This window comes from Oryctolagus cuniculus, chromosome 14 (genome assembly GCF_051225735.1).
Source record: "Oryctolagus cuniculus isolate XC-2025 breed Fujian yellow rabbit chromosome 14, ASM5122573v1, whole genome shotgun sequence".
Lineage (NCBI taxonomy): Eukaryota > Metazoa > Chordata > Mammalia > Lagomorpha > Leporidae > Oryctolagus > Oryctolagus cuniculus.
Window position 1 is genome coordinate 57,211,723 of NC_142880.1, and position 21,873 is coordinate 57,233,595.

General features: G+C 39.1%; 1 long non-coding RNA gene across 13 annotated transcripts in view; it reads right to left on the reverse strand.

The window, feature by feature from the left end:
* The window catches only part of LOC149122331 (uncharacterized), a 375,722-nt gene that overhangs the window by 195,131 nt on the left and 158,718 nt on the right, over positions 1–21,873 (reverse strand). Inside the window, exon 3 of one of the 13 annotated variants that reach the window (XR_016220701.1) lies at positions 7,701–7,896. The exons of the other annotated variants lie outside the window; for them this stretch is intronic. This is a non-coding gene — a long non-coding RNA (uncharacterized LOC149122331). Of the gene's footprint in view, positions 1–7,700; positions 7,897–21,873 lie in introns of those variants that run through there. 13 annotated transcript variants of the gene reach the window in all.

The window sequence follows — 21,873 nt, forward strand, 5'->3', positions numbered from 1 at the left end:
TGATCAATTCATCTGTTTTTGTACCAGTACTAGGCTGCTTTGATTGTAACTGCACTGTAGTGAGATTTGAAACTGTGTATTGTGATGCCCCTGACTCTGTTTTTGTTGTATAAGACTGCTTTAGCTATTCGGGGTCTCCTATGTTTCCATATGAACGTCAGCCTCATTTTTTCTATATCTGAGAGTATTCCTTGGTATTTTGATTGGTATCACATGGAATCTGCAAATTGCTTTCATTAGTATGGATATTTTGATGATATTCATTATTCCAATCCATGAACATGGAAGATTTTTTCATTTTATATGTCATATTTCTTTCTTTTATTGTTTTGTAATTTTCATCAGAGAGAACTTTGAATCCTTGATTAAATGTATTCCAAGGTACTTGATTTTTTTGTAGCTACTGTGAATGGGATTGATCTTAGAAGTTATTTCCCATCCATGGTATTGTTTGTGTATACAAAGGCTATTGATTTTTGCCTGTTGATTTTATATGCTGTGACTTTACCAAACCCTTCTATGAGTTCCTATAGTCACTCAGAATATCTTGGATTCTCCATATATAGAATCATGACATCTGCAAATAGGGATAATTTGACTTATTCCTTCCTAATTTGTATCCATTTGATTTCTTTTTCTCGCCTAATGGCTCTGGCTAAAACTTCCAGGATTATATTGAATAGCAATGGTGAGAGTGGGAATCCTAGTTTGGTTCCAGATCTCAGTGGGAATGCTTCCACCTTTTACGCATTCAATTGGATGCTGGCCATGGGTTTGTCATAAATTGCCTTGATTATGTCAACAAATGTTCCTTCTTTACACAATTTGCTTGAGGTTTTCATCATGAAAGATGTTGTATCTTATCAAATGCTTTCTCATCATCTATTGAGATGATCATACGGTTTTTGGTCTTCAGTTTGTTAATGGGATGTATCACACTGATTTGTGAATGTTGAACAATACCTGCATAACAGGGAAAAATCCCACTTTGGGTGAATGATCTTTCTGATGTGTTGTTGGATTCTTTTGGCTAGTATTTTGTTGAGGATTTCTGCATCTATGTTCATTGGGTCAATTTGTCTGTAGTTCTCTCTGTTGTATCTTTTTCAGGTTTAGGATTTAAGGTGATGCTGGCTGCACAGAAGGAGTTTGGGAGGATTCCCTCCCTTGCAATTGTTTTGAACAGATTGAGAATTGGAATTAGTTTTTCTTTAAATGTCTGGTATAATTCAGTAGTCATCTGGTCCTGGGCTTTTCTTTGCTTGGGAGGGTCTTTATTACTGACTCAATTTCCATCTTGGTTATTTGTCTGTTTAGGTTTTCTGTGTCTTCCTGGCTCAATTATGTATGTTGTATGTGTCCAGGAATCTATCCATTTCTTCTGGGTTTCCCAATTGCTGGCATACAGTTCTTTGTAGTAATTTCTTATGATTCTTTTTAATTTTGATGTATCTGTTGTTACATTTCCATTTTCATCTCTAATATTATTTATTTTGGTCATGTCCCTCTTTTTTTGGTTAGTTGTGTCAATGCTGTTTCATTTTGTTTATCTTTTCAAAAACCCAGCTCTTCATTTTGCGGACCTTCTGTATTGGTTTTTTTGTTTGTTTGTTTGTTTCAATTTTGTTTATTTCTTCTCTAATGTTAATTATTTCTTTATCCTACTAATTTTGGGTTTGGTTTGCCACTGTATTTCAGGGTCTGTGTAATTCATGATAGCTCATTTATTTGGTGCCTTTAAATTTCTTGAAGTAGGCACCAATTGCTGTAAACTTCCCTCTTAACACTGCTTTTGCTATATCCCATATGTTTTAATTTGTTAAATGGTTGTCTTCATTTGTTTCTAGAAATTTTTTTATTTCTCTTTGATTTCCTTGTTTGACTCACTGTTCATTCAGGGGTATGTTGTTCAGTCTCCATTTTTTTTTTTTTTTTTTTTGCATATGTTCTTGATATTCTTCAGTTGTTGATTTCCAGCTTCATTCCATTGTGGTCAGAGAAGATGCATGGTATGATTTAGAATTTTTGGAATTTGCTGAGACTTGCCTTATGGCCTAGCATGTGGTCTATCCTAGAGAAAATTTCATGTACTGATGCAACGGTAGGATGAAAAGCTTTGTAGATATTCATTAGGTCCATTTGGTCTCTAGTGTCAATTAACTCTGTTGTTTCCTTGCTGATTTTCTGTCTGTTGATTTGTCCATTGTTGAAACTGGGTTTTGAAGTTTCCCTTACTATTGTATTGGAGTCTATGTTTCCCTTTAGATCCATTTCATTTCTTTTCAATAGCCAGTTGCCCTTTAATTAGGCACATATACATTTATTACAGTCACAACTTTCTGTTGATCACTTAATCATTAGATAATGCCCTTCTTTGTCTCTTTTAACTGTTTTTGTGGTCAAGTCTATTTTGTCTATTTTAGGATGGCTGCACCAGCTCTTTTTTTGGTTTCTGTTAACACAGAATCTCTTTTTCCATCCTTTCACTATCAGTCTGCCTGTATCTTTGTTGATAGGATGTGTATCTTGTAGGCAGCAAATAGATAGGTTTTGCATTTTAATCCATTCAGCCAGCCGGTTGGAGAGTTGAGGCCATTTATATTCAAGTTGACTATTGATAAGGACTTGGCCCTACCATTTTTCCATAAATATTGTTATTGTTTACTTTGGATTCCCTTTGTACTTTTACTGGAGATTTTTTTGCCTTCACCTTCTTTCATAGTGATGACCATATTTCTGTGTTTCTGAGTATAGCACATCCTTAAGCATCTTTCCAAGGCTAGGAAAGTGGTGACAAATTCAGTTTCTGCTTGTTATATAAGGTATTTATTTCACCTTCATTCATAAATAAGAGCTTTGCAGTGTACAGTATTCTTGGTCGGCAGATTTTTTCTCTGAAGACTTGGCATATATCTTGCCATTCTCTCCTAGTCTGCAGGGTTTCTGATGAGAAATCAGCTGTGAGTTTAATTGGAGATGCTCTGAAAGGAATCTGGCATTTTTCTTGTGCACATTTTAGAATCTTTTCTTTATGTTTTACTGTGGAGAGCTTGACTACAATGTGTTGTGGCAAGGATCTTTTCTGGTAATGTCTACTAGGAGCTCTATGAGCTTCCTGTACTGGGACTTCCCTTTCTTTCTCCAAATAAGGGAATTTTTCTGTAATTATTTCACTAAAAAGGCCTTTCTTTTTTTTTAACTTTTATTTAATGAATATAAATATCCAAAGTACAGCTTATGGATTACAATGGCTTTCCCCCCCATAACTTCCCTCCCACCCACAACCCTCACCTTTCCTGCTCCCTCTCCCCTTCCATTCACATCAAGATTCATTTTTAATTCTCTTTATATATAGAAGATCAGGTTAGTATATATTAAGTAAAGATTTCAACAGTTTGCACCCACATAGAAACACAAAGTGAAAAATACTGTTTGAGTACTAGTTATAGCATTAAATCACAATGTACAGCACATTAAGGACAGAGATCCTACATGAGGAGTAAGTGCACAGTGACTCCTGTTGTTGACTTAACAAAATGACACTCTTGTTTATGGCATCAGTAATCACCCTAGGCTCTTGTCATGAGTTGCCAAGGCTATGGAAGCCTTTTGAGTTCACCGAGTCTGATCATGTTTAGACAAGGTCGTAGTCAGAGTGGAAGTTCTCTCCTCCCTTCAGAGAAAGGTACCTCATTCTTTGATGACCTGTTCTTTCCACTGGGATCTCACTCGCAGAGATCTTTCATTTAGGTCTTTTTGTTTTGTTTTGTTTTGCTTTTTGCCAGAGTGTCTTGGCTTTCCATGCCTGAAATACTCTCATGGGCTTTTCAGCCAGATCTGCATGCCTTAAGGGCTGATTCTGAGGCCAGAGTGCTGTTTAGGACATCTGCCATTCTATGAGTCTGCTGTGTATCTCGCTTCCCATGTTGGATCGTTCTCTCCCTTTTTTGTTCTATCGGTTAGTATTTGCAGACACTCGTCTTGTTTATGTGATCCCTTTGATTCTTAGTCCTATCATTATGATCAATTGTGAACAGAAATTGATCACTTGGACTAGTGAGATGACATTGGTACATGCCACCTTGATGGGATTGAATTGGAATCCCCTGGTATGTTTCTAACTCTACCGTTTGGGGCAAGTAAGCTTGACCATGTCCCAAATTGTACATCTCTTCCCTCTCTTATTCCCACTCTTATATTTAACAGCGATCTAATCCATTCTCTCTTTCTACACTGTCAGGAACTCCTGAGACCCATATATTGTGTTGTTTGACAGTATCCCATAAATCTCCAACACTGTTTTTCACTTTTCTAATTTTTTGTTTTTGTTTTGTTTTTGTCTGACTGTAAAATTTCCAGAGATTTGTCTTCTAACTTTGATATTCTTTCTTCTGCCTCACTGAATCTGCTGTTAAGACTTTACCCCATATTTTTTATTTGATCTATTGAATTCTTCATTTCCAATATTTCATTTTGATTTCTTTTGAACATCTCAATTTCATCAGAAAAATTTCCATTCATGTCATGTATGGATTTCTTTAATTCATGGATTTGTTTCTGATTACTTCTAAATAATTATACAATCAATTTTTTGAAATCTGTTTCCAGCATTTCTCCAATCTCTTCATTTTTACATTCTTGTGTTGAAGTGTTGTTGTGTTCCTTTAGGGGCATCATGTTATCTTCCTTATCCTTGTTTCTTGAATTTATACACTTACTATTAGGCATTTGTGGAGACATTTGGTTTTTTTCTCTTTTTTTACCCCTGTGATGGCTTTTACATTATTTGGACTGTGCCTCTGTTGGTTGGTTGGATGTCTGCTCTTTCAGTGAATGCCCTGAGGCATGTGCTGGGTGTGGTCATGGTGCTCTGTGCAGTGCTCCAGGGCAGGGGTGTGTCCAAAATGACACTCAAGTTGGTAGTAAACCTCTTTTATTTTTTTTTTTAAATCAAAGAGGAGGTTTTTTCAGCTCTGTTGACACAGTCTCATGCTCACCTCCTCTCCTCCAAGGAGACAATGCCTGGGCACTAGTTACACCTGATAGAATATTCCTCCGCACTGTCACAAGAACCACACTAAAGATCTGTACAGTCCTTGGTATGATCACAGATCCTGCAGCAATGACTGATTCTCAACAGGGAATCAGGGAGCCCTTATCTTGTGAAGCTACCCGAAGTGACTGCCCAAAGACCCAGCCACATCCTACACCCTTCCACGCAGTCACAATGTTTTCATAGTCCAGGCACACAGGCTCCCATAGTCATGAGCACTCTGCCCCCTGTCATGTCTTGACTCAGGCATCATTTCTTGGCTGGCTGCTGGATGTGCAGCCACGAGCTGGCACAACTGTTATGTATGTCCAAAGTGGCACCTACTGCCTCTCAGCTAGTTATAGTATGCCAGGTCATGTGGTCGGTCGGGCAGAGAGAAAAGTGTTCTCTTTTTTTCCCTCTAGTTGGCAGGTACACTACCCGCCACGGGGCTCCAGACTAGACCCACATCAGTCTCTTCCCGCAGCTTTATTACCAGTGGCTTGGGCTGCTGCTGCAGTCTGATCTGACCTCACTCTCAAAAGCTGGTGCTGAGGCTCTTAGCTGCTGGGGTCCTGAGTTGTGCATGTCCACACCCTCCAGATAGGTCCACATTGCCCCTCTAATTTGCATGGAGTTTCCTCTGCAGTTTTCTCTTCTAATTCTTTCCTGAGATTGCACCCCCTCCACTTTTTTTTTTAACCATCTTCCTCTACACTACAGCAGTAAGCTCCCTCCCTATTCTGCCTTCTTCCCTCCTTACCATTCTAACCTCTACAAGCTGACTTCTGAGATGAGGCAAGTTCATTTTATATGGCACAACTTTCAGTTGTGATGAAGTATTTACCATTTGTGCCAGGTCAAGTCTTTAGAAACATCAATTCCAACATGGCGTTAGATATACTTGAGAGAACTAGTGTGTCAATCATTCATGAAAGTCAGAGGGACAAAGAACAGAAGTAGGTAGAAAGAGATTTCTGTTAACAATGCAGATCTAACATCTATGAAAGGAGAAATATAAAGGAAAATCATGTAGGAATAGACTCATAGCCCAGCACCATATTGAGAAAGTCTCAGCCAGGCTAGAAAGGAGCCCCTGTGTATTAGAAGAGTCCTACACTAAGAGGAATGTTGCCATTCTAGTATCCCTGCCATGCTCAGGCATTGCTAGCAAATTAGCTGACACATGGCCTCAGCATGTAGGCTGCCCATCAACTATGCTCCCTACAGAAGGCCCACTTGAGCAGTGCAGATCTAAAGCTTTCATACCACCCAGAACTTTGGAAAAATTAGATATTTCTATCTAGGGATTATGGAGAATAAAATGGGAGTGTCTACGACTTGGGAAAGCAAATATCAACACTTTTGGAAGGCACCAGGAAGTATTAGTATAGGGAGGCCTCAGTAATTCTATTAACAGAGGCACTACAGCCAGCTCACTTCTGATTCCCAAGACATGACAAGTCACCCTTTCAAGCAATCCAATGACACCGCAATTAACTTCTACCTACTTTTTCTGGAAGGTGTCACTGCTCTCAGATGCTCAACTACCACATATATACACAGTCTAATCAGAAAGGCATTTATTGCCACCAACTACATTCCTATTTTATTGGCATGAAGACATGAAAATGGAGCTACTGAGATAAACTTTGAAGAACACAGATACTTAAAAGATCAAGGAGGAAAGATGGAAGAGTAGGAGTTTTCTATCATCACCACCACTCTCCCCCAGAAGAACTGATTTTCACAACTACTCATGAAAAAAGAAAACCTTGGCAGAAGTCAGGAATCGAGCAAAGAAGTTCCAGCAGAACAGCGCAGCAAAAATCAGAGAATAAATGCATCAATGAGGGGAGAAAGAATGGTTTCACTTCACCTCTTTCAGTCTTCCTGAAGGAACACAATTCCACTGCCCACAAAGTGTCCCAAGGGGAAAAGTTAGAGTGCAGTGAGTGAGCTCCTGGCTCCTCCAGCCACGTGACATGCTTTATTTTACTTGCAGTACACAGAAAATTAGGCCCAGCTGATAGAGCTAAAAGCAGAAAAGAGAGGGTATGGACCCTACTAATTGCTCTATGGATTCCAGAAGGATATAAACCCATGATCCACTTGAGATCCATGATCTGTGGATTCCCTCAACTGATTCCAAATGCTCTATGAGCCTCATCTCCCCATCACCTAGGCCAACTCCACCAGTACATCCATGTGGGCAGCAAGTACATCTGAGACTCTGCAGGACAGAGTATTTCAGGGCAGCACCCTACATAAAACAAACAGGCAGTCTCTGAGCACCTAGTCCGTCTTTGTGGGATCAAGAAGGCATATACTCTACGAACTCTCCCAAAAGGAAACAAGAGGTGTAGAATTGTCACATTCATACGAACAGTGTGAAACGGTCCCAGACTCCCTGACCAGACTGATTAGTCAAAGTGCTTTTCTCCCAAAACCAACCAGTAAAGATAAGAGGAGGTGATTCCTTCTTCAAATGTAAAATAGCAATGCAAGATTTCAAGAAACATGAAAAATCACAGAAATATGACACTATGAAAAGAACACAATGGAATTCCAATAACCAACACCAAATAAATGGATATCTCCGAATTGAATGTTAAAAAATTTTAAAGAATCATTTTTAAAGATTTTTTATTTACTTATCTGAGAGGTAGAGTTACATACAGTGAGAGGGAAAGACATAGAGAAAGGTCTTCCTTCCGTTGGTTCACTCCCCAAATGGCCACAACGGCCGGAGCTGCGCCAACCCGAAGGCAGGAGCCAGGTGCTTCTTCCTGATCTCCCATCCAGGTGTGGGGGCCCTAGGACCTGGGCCATCTTCTACTGCCTTCCTGGGCCACAGCAGAGAGCTGGATTGGAAGAAGAGAAGCCGGGACTAGGACCAGCGCCCATATGGTATGTCGGCGCCGCAGGTGGAGGATTAACCTATTGCACCATGGCACCATCCCCTAAAGAATCATTATTGAGGAAGATATCAAGAGAATGTATAGGGACAGCTAAAAAATCAAGGGGTAGGTGGTAGTGGTACAGCAGTTTAAGGCCTACATCCCACATCAGAGTGGCCAGCTGTAGTTCCACCCACTTTGCTTCCTATTCACCTTTTTGCTAATGCATACTCAGAGGCAACAGATGATGGTTCACGTGTTTGGGCCCCTGTCACCCACGTGGAAGACCCCAGATGCAGATCTAGACTCCTAGCTTTGGCCTGGCTAGGCAGTTGTGGGCATTGGGGTGGTAAACCAACAGATAGAATATCTCTCTCTCTTTCTCCCCTCCTTCCTATCTGTCTTTCAAATGATGAAAATAAATATTATTTAAAATTATTCTGTACTCAATATATTTTTTTAAATTTTTAAATAAACCACAAAAATAATATATGAATGTAACTAGAAGTTTAATAAAGCAATCAAAATAATTTACAAAAGAACCAAAAATAAACTCTGGAATTAAAAAATAAATGAATAAAATTTTTAAGATGTAGCAGAGAATATAAACAACAGACTTGATTAAGCTGAAGAGAAAGAATCTGTGCACTTGAAAACAGGTCACATGAGTATATTCACAAGTCAGAAAAGTATGTGAAGGAATACAGAAACCCAACAAAATTAGTGAGATATCACCAAAAGAGCCAACACTCATATTAAGAGAATGAAAGGCAAAAAGATAAACAAAAAAGAAAGCTTATTTTTAAAAATAATCATTGAAAATGAACATATTCCAAATCAGGGGAGAGATATAGACAACCAGGTACGTAACCTGCAAAGGTCTTCAAATAGGTTCAATGCAAAGAAGATTTCACCAAGACATATTGTTATAAACGGTCCAACATCAAAGACAAAGAATTTTGAAAGCAAGAGAAAAAAGGCTTATGATATACAAAGGAACATTTTCAGGCTATCAACTGCTTTCTCTAAAGAAATCATGCATACCAGGATAGGATGAAACTATTTATTCAAAGTGCTAATCAAGAACATTTGGTGAGCATAGCTGTCCTTCAGAAATAAAGGAATAATAGACTATTCCAGACAAACAAAACCTAAGGGAATTTATCATCTATGGACCTCCTTACAAGAAGTTCTGAAAGAAGCTTTTCACACAGAAATGAAAGAACACAACTTATCAACATGAAAATAAAGGAAATTGTAAAACCCAGAGGTAAGTATAGTGTCAAAATCGGATACTTTAATGGGGCAATGATGAAGTGAAAATCACTTATAACTTTAGTGTAAAGGTTAAAAGAAAAGTATTTTAAATAACAATGGCTATAATAATTTGTTAGTGGGCACACAATATAAAAGACAAAAATTATGGGAAAGAGGGATCAAAATGTAGTTTTGTTTGCAATCAAAGTTGCTATCAGCTTAAAATGGACTATTAAAATGATAAGTTTTATGTAATCCTCCTGGTAGCAACAAAGCAAAAATCTATAGTAGATACTCAAAAAAAAAAAAAAGAAAAGAAAGAAAGAAAGAAAAAAAACTCACAAAGAGGATAGCAAGAGAGAAAGAAGGGAACAAGATCTATAGAACAACTAGGAAAAAAAATTAATGATAATAGTAAAAATGTATTTATCAATAAATAATTACTTTAAATGTAAATGGTTTAAATTATTAAATCAAATGATATATAGAGTGACTGAACAGACTAAAAGGAAAACGATAAAAATAAAAAAAGTGCTACCTACAAGAGACTGACTTTAGCTTTAAGAATACCCATCACTATGGCCATTTGGCATGGCAGGTTAAGTCACCACTTGGGATGCCTATATTCCATATTGGGGTGCCTGGAATCACTTCCAGCCTCCATTTCTGATCCAGCTTCCTGTTAACTTGCATATACAGAGGCAGCAGATGATACCTTAAGTATTTTGTTTTCTGCCACCCATGCAGGAGACCCAAATGGAGTTCCACAACCCTGGCTTTGCCCTGGCCCAGCTGTGGCTGCTTATGGGCATTTGGGAAGTGACCCAGTGGATGGAAGATCACTCTTTCTCTTTGCTACTCTGCTTTTCAAATGATAAAGAAACAAACAAAAGAGTCATTGGATGAAAGTAAAGAGCTAGAAAAAAATATTCCATGCAAATGTTAAAAGGAGTGGTGGTTATACTTATATCAAACCAAACAGACTTTCAGTCAAAAGTGGTAATACTTAGTATAGAGTTGGTCTTCTGCATATAAAGTGAATTAAAAACAAAACTTAATGAAAAGTGGAATGGGAGAGAGAATAGGAGGTGGCATGGGAGTAGGGGTGGAAGAGTGGGAATGGGGGGAAGAAACACTATATTCCTAAAAGCTGCACATATGAAGTTTGTATTCATTAAATAAAAACCTTTAAAAAAGTGGTAATAAACATCAAAGAAGATCATGAATTTATGAAAGGGGTCAATCCATCAAGACAATATAACAATTATATATATATGTGCCAGGGCAGGCACTGTGGTGCAGTAAGTTAATCCTATACTTGTGGCTCTAGCATCCCATATAGGTGCCAGTTCTAGACCTGGCTGCTCTTCTTATGATCCATCTCTCTGCTGTGGCCTGGGAAGGCAGTGGAAAATGGCCCAAGTCCTTGGGCCCCTGCAGCCGCATGGGAGAACCAGAGGGAGCTCCTGGCTTTGGATTGGCTCAGCGCTGGCTATTGCATCTATTTGGAGAGTGAACCAGTGGATGGAGGACCTCTCTGTTTCTCCCTCTCACTGTCTGTAACTCTACCTCTCAAGTAAATAAATAAAATCTTTAAGAAATAAATAAATAAGTGTGTAATTAACTAAATACAGCAAATATTAACAGATCTGAAGGGATACATTGACAGCAATTTAATCATGTATTATATACATATAATACATATTATATATATATATATATACCAATATACCAATGTTTAGATAATGCATATAGGTAATCAATAAGAAACAGATGAGAACTATACATTAGACCAAAAGGATGTAACGGACATGTCCCAAACATGCTATGCAATAGCAGCATAACACACATTCTTCTGAAGTTTACCCGCAACATTCTCCAGGATAAAGCACACGTTGGGTCATGAGTCTTAACAAATTTAAGACTGAAATAACATCATTCATCTTTTCTGAAGTAGAAAATAATGATACACGTTGAAAAATTTTAAAAATATGTAGAAATTGGACAATGCACTGCTGGACAACCAATGGGTATATGTCGAAACAAAGGGCAATATTTTTAAATAATAATTGAAAAAAAACTGATAGGATATAGCAAAGGCAGTTCTAAGAAAAAAATTTATAGTTAAAAAGTACCTGTATTAAAAACAAAGGCTTTCAGCAGGCGCCGTGGCTCACTAGGCTAATCCTCCACCTTGCGGCACCGGCACACAGGGTTCTAGTCCCAGTCGGGGCACCGGATTCTGTCCTGGTTGCCCCTCTTCCAGGCCAGCTCTCTGCTGTGGCCCGGGAGTGCAGTGGAGGATGGCCCAAGTGCTTGGGCCCTGCACCCCCCATGGGAGACCAGGATAAGTACCTGGCTCCTGGCTTCAGATCAGCGCGGTGCGCCGGCCGCAGCACGCCAGCCACGGCGGCCATTGGAGGGTGAACCAACGGCAAAAGGAAGACCTTTCTCTCTGTCTCTCTCTCTCACTGTCCACTCTGCCTGTCAAAAAATAAAAAAAATAAAGGCTTTCAAATAAACAACTTAACATCAAACCTCAAGTAACTAGAAAAAAGTACAAAGCCTAGAAAGAAGGAAATAATAAAGACAGGAACAGAAACAAATGAAATAAAAGCCACAGAGATAATGTAAAAAGTGGATAAAACTTGGAGTATGCTTTTTGAAAGGATAAAAGTAATGATGAACTGTAGCTAGATTAGTCAAGGGGGGAAAGGATGGAAAGAAAGAAAGATATATAATCATAAATTAAAGAGGACATATTACAACTAATAGTACACAAATACCAAAGATCTTAAGAGAATAATTTGGTCAATTAGTTGTAATTGTTAGATAACCCAGAAGAAATGATAAATTCTTAAAAACATACTGTATCAAGATCAAATCAAGAAGAAATACAAAAACAAATTCTGAAATGATCTACAGCTACCAAAGAGGTTGAATAATCAACCCAAACCCTCCCAATTAAAAAAAAAAAAAGAACAAAACAGAAACAGGTTGCTTCATTGGACATTGCTATCAAACATTTAAAGAAAAAACCTACAGATTCAATGTAACCACTATCAAAATTTTAATGCCATTTTTCACAGAAACAGAAAAAAAATTGCAAAACTCATAGGGCATCATAAAAGGGCCTGAATAGCCAACATAAACTTGAGAAAGAAAAAGCTGGGGGCATCAAACTTTCTGATTTCAAAACTCTACTACAAAGTATAATCATCAAAACATAATGGAGCTATAATAAAAGCAGGCAAATAGACCGAGAGAACAGAAGTAAACTCACACATATATAGTCAACTAAGTCTTAATAAAAGCATAAAGATATACAATGAGGAAAAGCTATTTTAGTGGCTAGTGTTAGGAGAACTGAATATACACCTGTTACAGAATGATTATTGAACTCTTATCCTACACCATAGATACAAAGCTACTGAAATCTGATTAAATACTTAACCACAAGAATTGAAATGGTAAAACTCCTAGAGGAAAAAATAGAGGAGCTATTCCATGATAATGGTCTAGGCAATGATTTTTTTTTTTTTTTTTTGGATTTGACATCAAAAGCACAGGCAACAACAAAAATAAGCAAATGTTATTACATAAAACTAAAATGTTTCTGCATGACATATGGAAGCAGTCAACAAAATAAAAAAAACAACTTACAGAATGGAAGAAAATGTTTGCAAACTATACATCCATTAGGGATTAGTATTCAAAACAAAGGAACTCATATAACTCAATAGCAAATAAATAAACATGGCCAAGGAACTCAGAGGACATATTTCTCAAAGAAGACATACAAATGGCCAAAAACTGTGTAAAAATGAGTTTAACATCAAGGAAATGCAAATCAAAATCATAATAAAACATCACCTCATACTCATTAGAATATTATCAAAAAGATAACAAGAGATGGCAAGAATGTAGACAGAAGGGACTCTTTGTACATTATTGGGGAGATGTCAATTGGAACAGCTATTATGAAAAATGTCATGGGGCCAGGCATTTAGCCTAGTGGTTAGGATACCAACATTTCATATTAGATTACCTGGGTTTCATACCCAGCTCTGGCTCCTGACTCCAACTTCCTGCTGATGGAAATGTTGGAAAGCCATGGTGATGGCTCAAATAACTGGATTCCTGCCACACACACACAGGAGATGGGGATCGAGTTCCTGGCTCCTGACTTCAGCTGAGCCCAGCCTCCGCTATTGCCAGCATTTGTGTGGGGTGGGGGGGAGAGGGGGTGTTAAGGAGCAGATGTGAATTTTTTCACATGCTCTAATAACTTTTTTAAAAACATTATGGAGAGGCCAGAGCTATGGCGCAGTGGACTAAAGCCCTGGCATCCTATATGCACACAGTTCTAGTCCTGGCTTCTTCTCTTCTGATCCAGCTCTCTGCTATGGCCTGGGAAAGCAGTAGAAGATGGCCCAAGTCCTTGGGCCCCTGCACCCATGTGGGAGACCCTGAGGAAGCTCCTGGCTCCTGGCTTTGGATCGGCGCAGCTCCAACTATGGTGGCATCTGGGAGGTAAACCAGCGAACGGAACACCTCTCTCTGTTTCTACATCTCTCTGTAACTTGTAACTCTCTATTTCAAATAAAATAAAAATAAAAATAAAAACATTATGGAAGTTTCTCAAAAAATTAAAAATAGATCTGAAATATGATTCAGCTTCTGGGTATATATCTAAAGGAAATAAAATCACTATTTCAAAAAAATATTTTCACTCCATGTTCATTGCACCATTAGAAAAGCTGAGATACTGAAATAGTCTGTGTGTCCACAAACAGATAAATGAATGAAAAAATGCCATACAGACACACATACACACACACACACACACACAGAAAGGGAGGGAGAATGAAAGTGATAAGGAAAGAGGGAGAGGAAGGGAGGGAGGAAGAAAGAAAGATTATTCAGCCATAAAAAAAGAAAAAAATCCCAATAGCAGGCATTTGGCATAGTGTTTAAGATACCACTTGGAACGCCCATATATCATGTCAGAGTGCCTGAATTTGCTTCCTGGCTCCATTCCCAATCCAAGCTTCCTGCTAATGCATACCCTGGGAAGCAGCGGGATCTGGGTCCCTGCCACCCACAAAGAAAATCTGGATTGAATTTCCCAGGACGGGGCTTCAGCCTGGTCCAAGCCTTTTCCGTTGTAGACATTTGGGATGTAAAAATGGATGAGAGATTTCTGTCTCTCTGCCTTTCAAATAGATTAATTAAAAGATTTTAAAGAAAATTGGTGCATGGATTAATCTAGGTACATTATGCTGCATGAAATAAGTTAAGACAGATTTTGTCTCCTGCTTGCACATGGTGAAGCTTGTTGCCATCATATAATTTCAATTACTTATTTCATAAGTAACTGAGTTTCTCAAGCAAGAAAGTTTTGAATTCTGAAGTAGGGCACAACATGAAATCGTCTAAGAAGTAATTGGTAGAACAACTGACTATAAAACATAGGGTAAAAAAGAAGATATTCAAAATCTACTTTCATAGGAGAAAGGAGAGGTCAGCCCAGCCAGGATCCTGTAACCCAAAGTCATAAAGTTGCATATGATTCTACATTCAATAGGAGGCCATTGAAAAGACTTGAGTGACAGAAATACAAGATTGGATTTAGATTTTCAATGAATCACTCTGACCACTATGTGAAGAATGAATTGGAAGGAGTATAAAAGGGAAGCATGCACACCAGTAAAAGAACAAGTAAATAGGCAAGAGAGAGGCAGCTGTAAGAAAGAAGGGTGGAAATAGAATTGGGGAGGCTGGCGCCACGGCTCACTAGGCTAATCCTCCACCTGCGGTGCTGGCACCCCGGGTTCTAGTCCCGATCAGGGCGCCGGATTCTGTCCCGGTTGCTCCTCTTCCAGTCCAGCTCTCTGCTGTGGCCTGGGAGTGCAGTGGAGGATGGCCCAAGTCCTTGGGCCCTGCACCCACATGGGAGACCTGGAGAGGCACCTGGTTCCTGGCTTCAGATGGGCGCAGCGTGCTGGCCACAGCGGCCATTGGGGATTGAACCAATGGAAAAGGAAGACCTTTCTCTCTGTCTCTCTCACTGTCCACTCTGCCTGTAAAAAAAAAAAAAAAAAAAAAAAGGAAATAGAATTAGGGAAAGGGAAAGACTGATTCAAAGATACTGGTAGAATCAACTGGTTTGGTGAGGGATTCAAAGGAGTGAAAGATAATTCCCAAGTAATCCTGAATGCACTTGGCATCATACACAAAAGTTTCTTTCTCCTTCTTACATCCAAACATGGAACTCTAAAAGAAAAGAAGGTCCCAATGACATGCTATTTGTCATCTTTCCTTTCTCAACCCATTTTGTTAAAATACTTGGTTTCAAATTGCTTCAAACATGGTGTTGGTACATCTTTGCTGCTCTTTGTTCTCATGTTATGTAAGTAGAGAGCAAAAAAGTGTGGCTTTAATTACTTACATTATATCTTATTGTTCCCTCATGTGCATTGAAGCAATATGACATAAATTTGTGAAGAAGAAAGAATCACATCAAGGGTCAAATACCACAGATGTTCCAAAGACATCCCAGAACATCACATAGTTGTTTTTGGCACTTGTTATGTGCTGTTTTTGGCACTTGTTATGTGCTAAACACTGGACTAGCCTAACTGCTGAATCTTCAAAATTTTCAGGGCAGGTAAGTTTGATTCTCCCCAATTACAGAAGGAGAGAGGTGAAGAGGTTAAATTCCATACTTCCAAGCAGAAACAAGAGTCAGCCTCAAAGCTAGAGGAAGTCCTCGGAGATTCTTAATCTTAATTACAAGTTCATTATTTTTGGAAGGAAAAAAAAATTACCATTAATTGATGTCTGTGAAGTGACTGAAATTCAGGGAGGGATTTTGAGAGAGTAGAATAGAAAGACACTACAGGAGGAGACGTTTCTGGTTTTTGTTATCTGTACTCCAGACCCTGTGGTGTGCAGCCTTGTTTCTTAGTAACTCTGGAAGGTCTTGTGAGTAAAGTGAATAGAACTGCATCAGCTTGACAAAACAGACGATGCTCTGCTTATTAATCAAGATGGGGAAAAATCACTTTGCTGACAGAGCAGTATTAGCTTAATGCATGCTTTCAAAGTAGAGCTGTGAAGAAATTTGGTTACTGCAGTGAGCAAACTGATGGATAAGGGAACAGTTAAATGTGGGGAGCAACTTGGACTAGACTGTTACTGGAATTAAGACTTATTCTATGCATCTGCTCTCCCACAATATGGCACTGAGAAGGGAGTAACAGCTTCTACACAGCTGCCTCCAGTTCAACAAATAAACTGTAGGACCTGCTCCTGATTGGAGGAGAGCAGCGTACTCAGCGTGTGGGTAGCAGAGTTGGGATTGGTGGAAGAGGACTATAAAGGAGGAGAGAGACACCATGCACCAGGAACATCTATCTGAAGGAACACCTGTGCAGTCCCCGAGAGAGCCAGCTGGCGGTGTGCTGCTCCCCCGCGGAAGTGGAGAAAGTGGCAGGGGGAACCGCCCTTCCACGGAGGTGGAAGGGACGGTAGCCAACCCGGGAAGAACCAGCAGCAAACCTGGGGAGGGCCGAGCAGACCAAAGAACAGCGCAGGGTCCTGTGTCGTTCCTCCACGAAGAGGGGGAGCGACATAATGGTGCCGTGACTCGGATATGAAGCCTAGGCAGGGTTCAGTGTCGCTCCTCCACGAAGAGGGGGAGCGACAGTTAAGACTGTGTAGGAAACCTGATATCCGATTCATCCACACTGATGCACAGTGAAAAGTGTGCTTTTTTCTTTCTGCATCCTGAGAACATTGATATTCTAACTTCAGTGTGTACCAGTGGTGGTGCTTATTAAATATATTTAATCCACTGTGCTGTGGCCAGAGATTCTATTCTGGTAGATCAGGAATGGATCAGAATTCAGTTTATCAGAAACTCCCTGGGGGATTCCATTGTGGATGGAATTGCAAGGTTGAAGTCCACCATAATGCTGGGAACGAGGCCTGAGAACTAGAGCTTCCCGACTAGGAGAGTGCCCTCCTCTTGAGTAAATCCCAGTGGATGTGCTCCAGGCATCGCATGGGAGCACTTAAAACAGTTGTCCATGCTACTTGTCCTGTGAAACCGTTCCCGAGTTCCCCCAAGCTAAATGAGCTCCATCGTCCTTCCCAATACCTTTATTACAGCATTTATCAAATTATATTATAATTATCTTCTTCTGTGAGCACTCCTCCTATCAAAATAATGAGCAATGTGAATATGGCTGGTTCATTTTTATCTTGCTGGCATCTAGCACGCTTCTCGGCACAAAACGGAGTTTCTACTGGATTACAATTTGCAGGAAAGACCGAAAGTACTAGAACGCATGCAGTTAAAGTATGACAGGTTTGGTGATTATTTCAGCACATGAGCGCCCAGAAAATTAGCTTTCTGAGTTTTTTTTTTTTTTTTTTTTTTTTTTTTTTTTTAAGCTAAGTGAAAGGGCAACTTAGTTGCTCAGGATGCCTTAACAAAATAACACAGATGGGATATTTAAACAGCAGAAATTTACTTCTCACAGTTTTAAGGGCTGAGAAGTACAAAGTCAATGTGCCTTCAAGGGAGAGTTCATTCTGCGGTAGACTGCTGCAGGCTTGCTGTGATCACACGACCTCCCCTTTGTGTGCTCCTGGGGAGTGAAGGAAGCAAGCTATCTATCGGGTCTCTCTGCTTAGAACGGCACCAATCCCCTCATGAGAGGACCACTTTCATGAGCTCACCTGACCCTAATTACCTCCCAAGAGTCCCATCTCAAAATACTATCACACTGCAGCTTAAGAGTTCAACACAGGACATTTAGGAGGACACATTCAACCCGTAACAAAGGGTATAAGCCAGTTGTCTGATGCTTGCCGTCCAGTTTGAGACTCTTCCCTTAATATTAAACCACTCAGAGTTCTGGATTCTGCATTTGTAATGTGAGCAGTTACTTTCTCCATCAGAGTTAAGTTGAGGCAACTTGCTGAAAGGACTCTGAAAATGGCGAAGCATTACACATCTTTAATTTGGAGGCTGCTGCCATTTGTAAAAAGACTCCTAACTTGGTAGCAGCACCACACACACAAACTCAGCAGGGCTGGCATTCGGTGAAGCTTGCATTTTCTGTCTGCTTAGAGATTTTCACCATGGTGAAAATTTTATTAATTTATTTGAATGATTTGATAAACATAATTTAATCTGTGTAATAATTATCATTAACTTTGTGGGCAAACTCTTTAATGAGAATGCTGAGGGAAATTTTGTGCATTGCATTAGCTTGTTTATATTTTTTGGCAGTCATCACACATGGCTGGCTCCTCATAGTGAAGCTTATGCTGACCTAAAATCCTATCTATCGTCCCAGTCATATCATACTCAGGACAAATCATATTTTTTTTTCTGGAAGGAAAACAAAAGTGTCATCTGCAGGCTTATGCAGTACAGGGGATACGAGAGAGGATATCTATTCCTCAAAATGGTAGGAATGCAGAGGAGAGGAAAAGAGTGATTTGGAGGTAGATGAATTCCTGATCTCACTGAACTAACTCATTGCCCAGCTAAGTGACTGGCTGCCTTGGAAAACACTGGGAAAAGACAGGAAGAGACTTCAAGTCACTACACTGTAATGAGTTAAACTGTGGTGGTGATGGCCTTTGGATGTCATAGGAGACTGGAGGGCACTGCAAGAACAGTGCAGTTGTGTCTAACCTTTAAAGTGTAGCCAGTGTCTTCTCCCTGTGGCTCCTCTCTTGTGTTTCTGCCTCCTTGCAAACTGCTCTTCCCCTCATTTGACCCAATCTCTGTTGCTGAGTTGTACATAAAAGAAAGGGAATTAATGTCTTGGAACAATTTCCACAAAACTGTTTCCAATGTTGTCATCTCAGCACCCTGCACATCACAGTCTCTCTCACTCTGAGATTATTCATTTATGATCCATTTTGAATGGAGAGAAACACAGAGTCAGTACAGTTAGCACTCCTTCACCTGCAGAATAGACACAACGATGGCTTCTGATGCACAGGATCGGCCACCTGAAGTGCCACACACATAGATGGACACAAACATTCCCAAGGACTGCTCACTGACCACTTGCCTTGCTATTTTTATTTTTATCTAAAGTTCTTCCGTGCTCCCATAATTTTGCCTGATCTCAAACTAAACCACAATGACATGAAAGGGGAATAAATGAATTAAAAGCATTGTTAAAGCAATATCAGAGTTTAAATTTTAAGACAAAAGGCATAATTATAGGTTCTAGATATTTTACTATTTCCACATGTTTTCACATGTTCATCAAGTGCCAGAAAAGTAAGGTGTCCTAATTTGGGAAAATCAATTCCACATTTAACTTTCTTTTAATTATTATGCTGCATCTAAAGGATTTTTTTAAGAATTAAAAATTAGAAAACAGGTAGCATTATTCTTATTATTAGAACTTCTATTTTTAGCCTAAGTACCTGAGTTTCTGTCATGCACGTGGGAGACACTGGATGGAACTGCTGCCTTCAGCCTCGCTTCAGCCTGCCCAGCTGTTGTGGCCATTTGGGGAGCTGAACCATAGGATGTAAGATCTCTCCTATCCCCTTCCCTCACCTCCCCTCTTCTCCCCCTCCTTCTTTCTTCTCTCCATCTCCCTTTCAAACACACAAGATACATGTCAGCCATTTTTGGTGCTACCCAAGAACATTCAGGCTCATATGAACCAGAGGAAGTAGACCCTTATTTGTTTGTGGCTGTTGTTTTCCATCTAATCCTTAGAGGAGGATATTGAGATCTTAGGATACATTAGCTGTAATCAGACAAGATTGTTAATACCTGTACTTACATCTCCTGACATCTCACACAGCTAACAGCAAGGCCTCCTGGTATTACAGTGGATTCATTAAGACAACAATAATAATAAGAGACACTTAAAATATCTGTTAAATGAATGCAAGAATGAAGGGCAGGTCAGGGAAACAGGCATGAAGATCAGAGGAAAAATGGCATTTTAACTGGTCCAGGATAGAAGATTAAGAGTATAGTTGTGGGAATGGGGGCAAGAAACATAAACTTATAGAAAGAAATTAAGTTCAGATGGAAAATCAGATAAGTAGAAAACAAGATTGTGAAGTCCATGGACTGAAAAAAACATTGCAGTCTAAGAAGGAAAGACTCCTTTCATGCGTCATACCTGTGACCTCAGAGACAGGGATGAAAGGTAAGGGGCAAACATACCTCACTAGCAAAAAGCACATGAAGGAGAAACTCACCACATACCCTGTGCTGACTTTGTAGAACTGCCTGCCAGCAGGTGCCAGGCTAGTAAAGTATAACTCATAATTGAAACTGAAAATTAATTATAAAATTTTGAACAATTCAAAACCAATTTCACTAGTATTATAGCATGAAACATGAAGCATTATGAAGACTCCTGATAAGGGAACAAAAGAGAGGAATAAATGCTGTATAATCATTTGACACCAGAGTCAAGTTCAGCAGTCACACTCTCAGCACAGAACCCCTCAACCCCATGGTTTCCAGTCAAAATCAGTGGGACTATCCCAACTGACTTTCTAAGCATGGGGACCAATCCTGAAAAATGTAGACACACACAATCTCAAAAAGAGGACTTTTTTAAACCATGCTGATCCAAAGACAGATGAACCACATCATTTAAAAGCATTCTAGGTTTATGGACCTCTTTCAACCCACACTGGAGTTGAACACTTACACTGATTTGCACAGTGTTCATCTACATTCAGTTTATTCTTCTTTCTCTTTTGTAATAGTATTGAAGTATGGTTCATCTATTCCTAAAGGACTCCTTCAAGCACAGCTCAGGTCCCAAATGCAAGTATGTCATTGGCTCTGTGAAATGAGTTTGCTACATGCTAGCATGAACTAACGCTACCTATATCTTTCAAAATGACTGTCTCACAGTCATGGATGTGGTGGCTCCAATTAACCTGTTCCATAAATACTTTTTAGGGAAGTCAGGCCAAAGAGATTAATGTATTTCAATTTGGAAATATTATTGAAATTGACTGGTCCTGGGAGAGATTAGAAATACTGCAATTGACCACACACACACAAAGTCATGAACTTATTATTAAACTGGCAATGTAATAACTGAGAAACTATTCCTATATTCCATTCCACCATCTACCGAAAGCCAAAGCAGAAACTTAATAGGATGTATGTAAATTGAAAAAGAGGGATAGAGGGCAACAACATTTGGAAATACATCGTTGGTGAAAGATTTATGTGCATTATAATCCCATAGTGACTTCAAAGCAGATTGATTTAGAAACTGTATCTACATACTTCCTAGTTACTATGTTTTGAAAATGCAATGAATGGTTCATTGGACAATTGTTTTATAAAGGACATTGAATATGAAAATAGAAATTCAGTTTACTACTATTCTTTCCATACAACCATAGAATAGTTGCACATAATTGAAAAATATTATATGTACAAGAATCAATATTAATGGGATCTTAATGAGACCATCTTAATAAACTACATACAAGACTGTCTTAATAAGCTAAAGGGAATTATCTTGGCCAAATATTTCAGCAGACCCATCACAGAGTCTAAAATCAAATAAACTAATTTTGAATAATCCATTATTAACATGTAAAAATGATTGCTTCCAATCATTTCATGTTCATGGATTAAAAAAAAAAACTGGG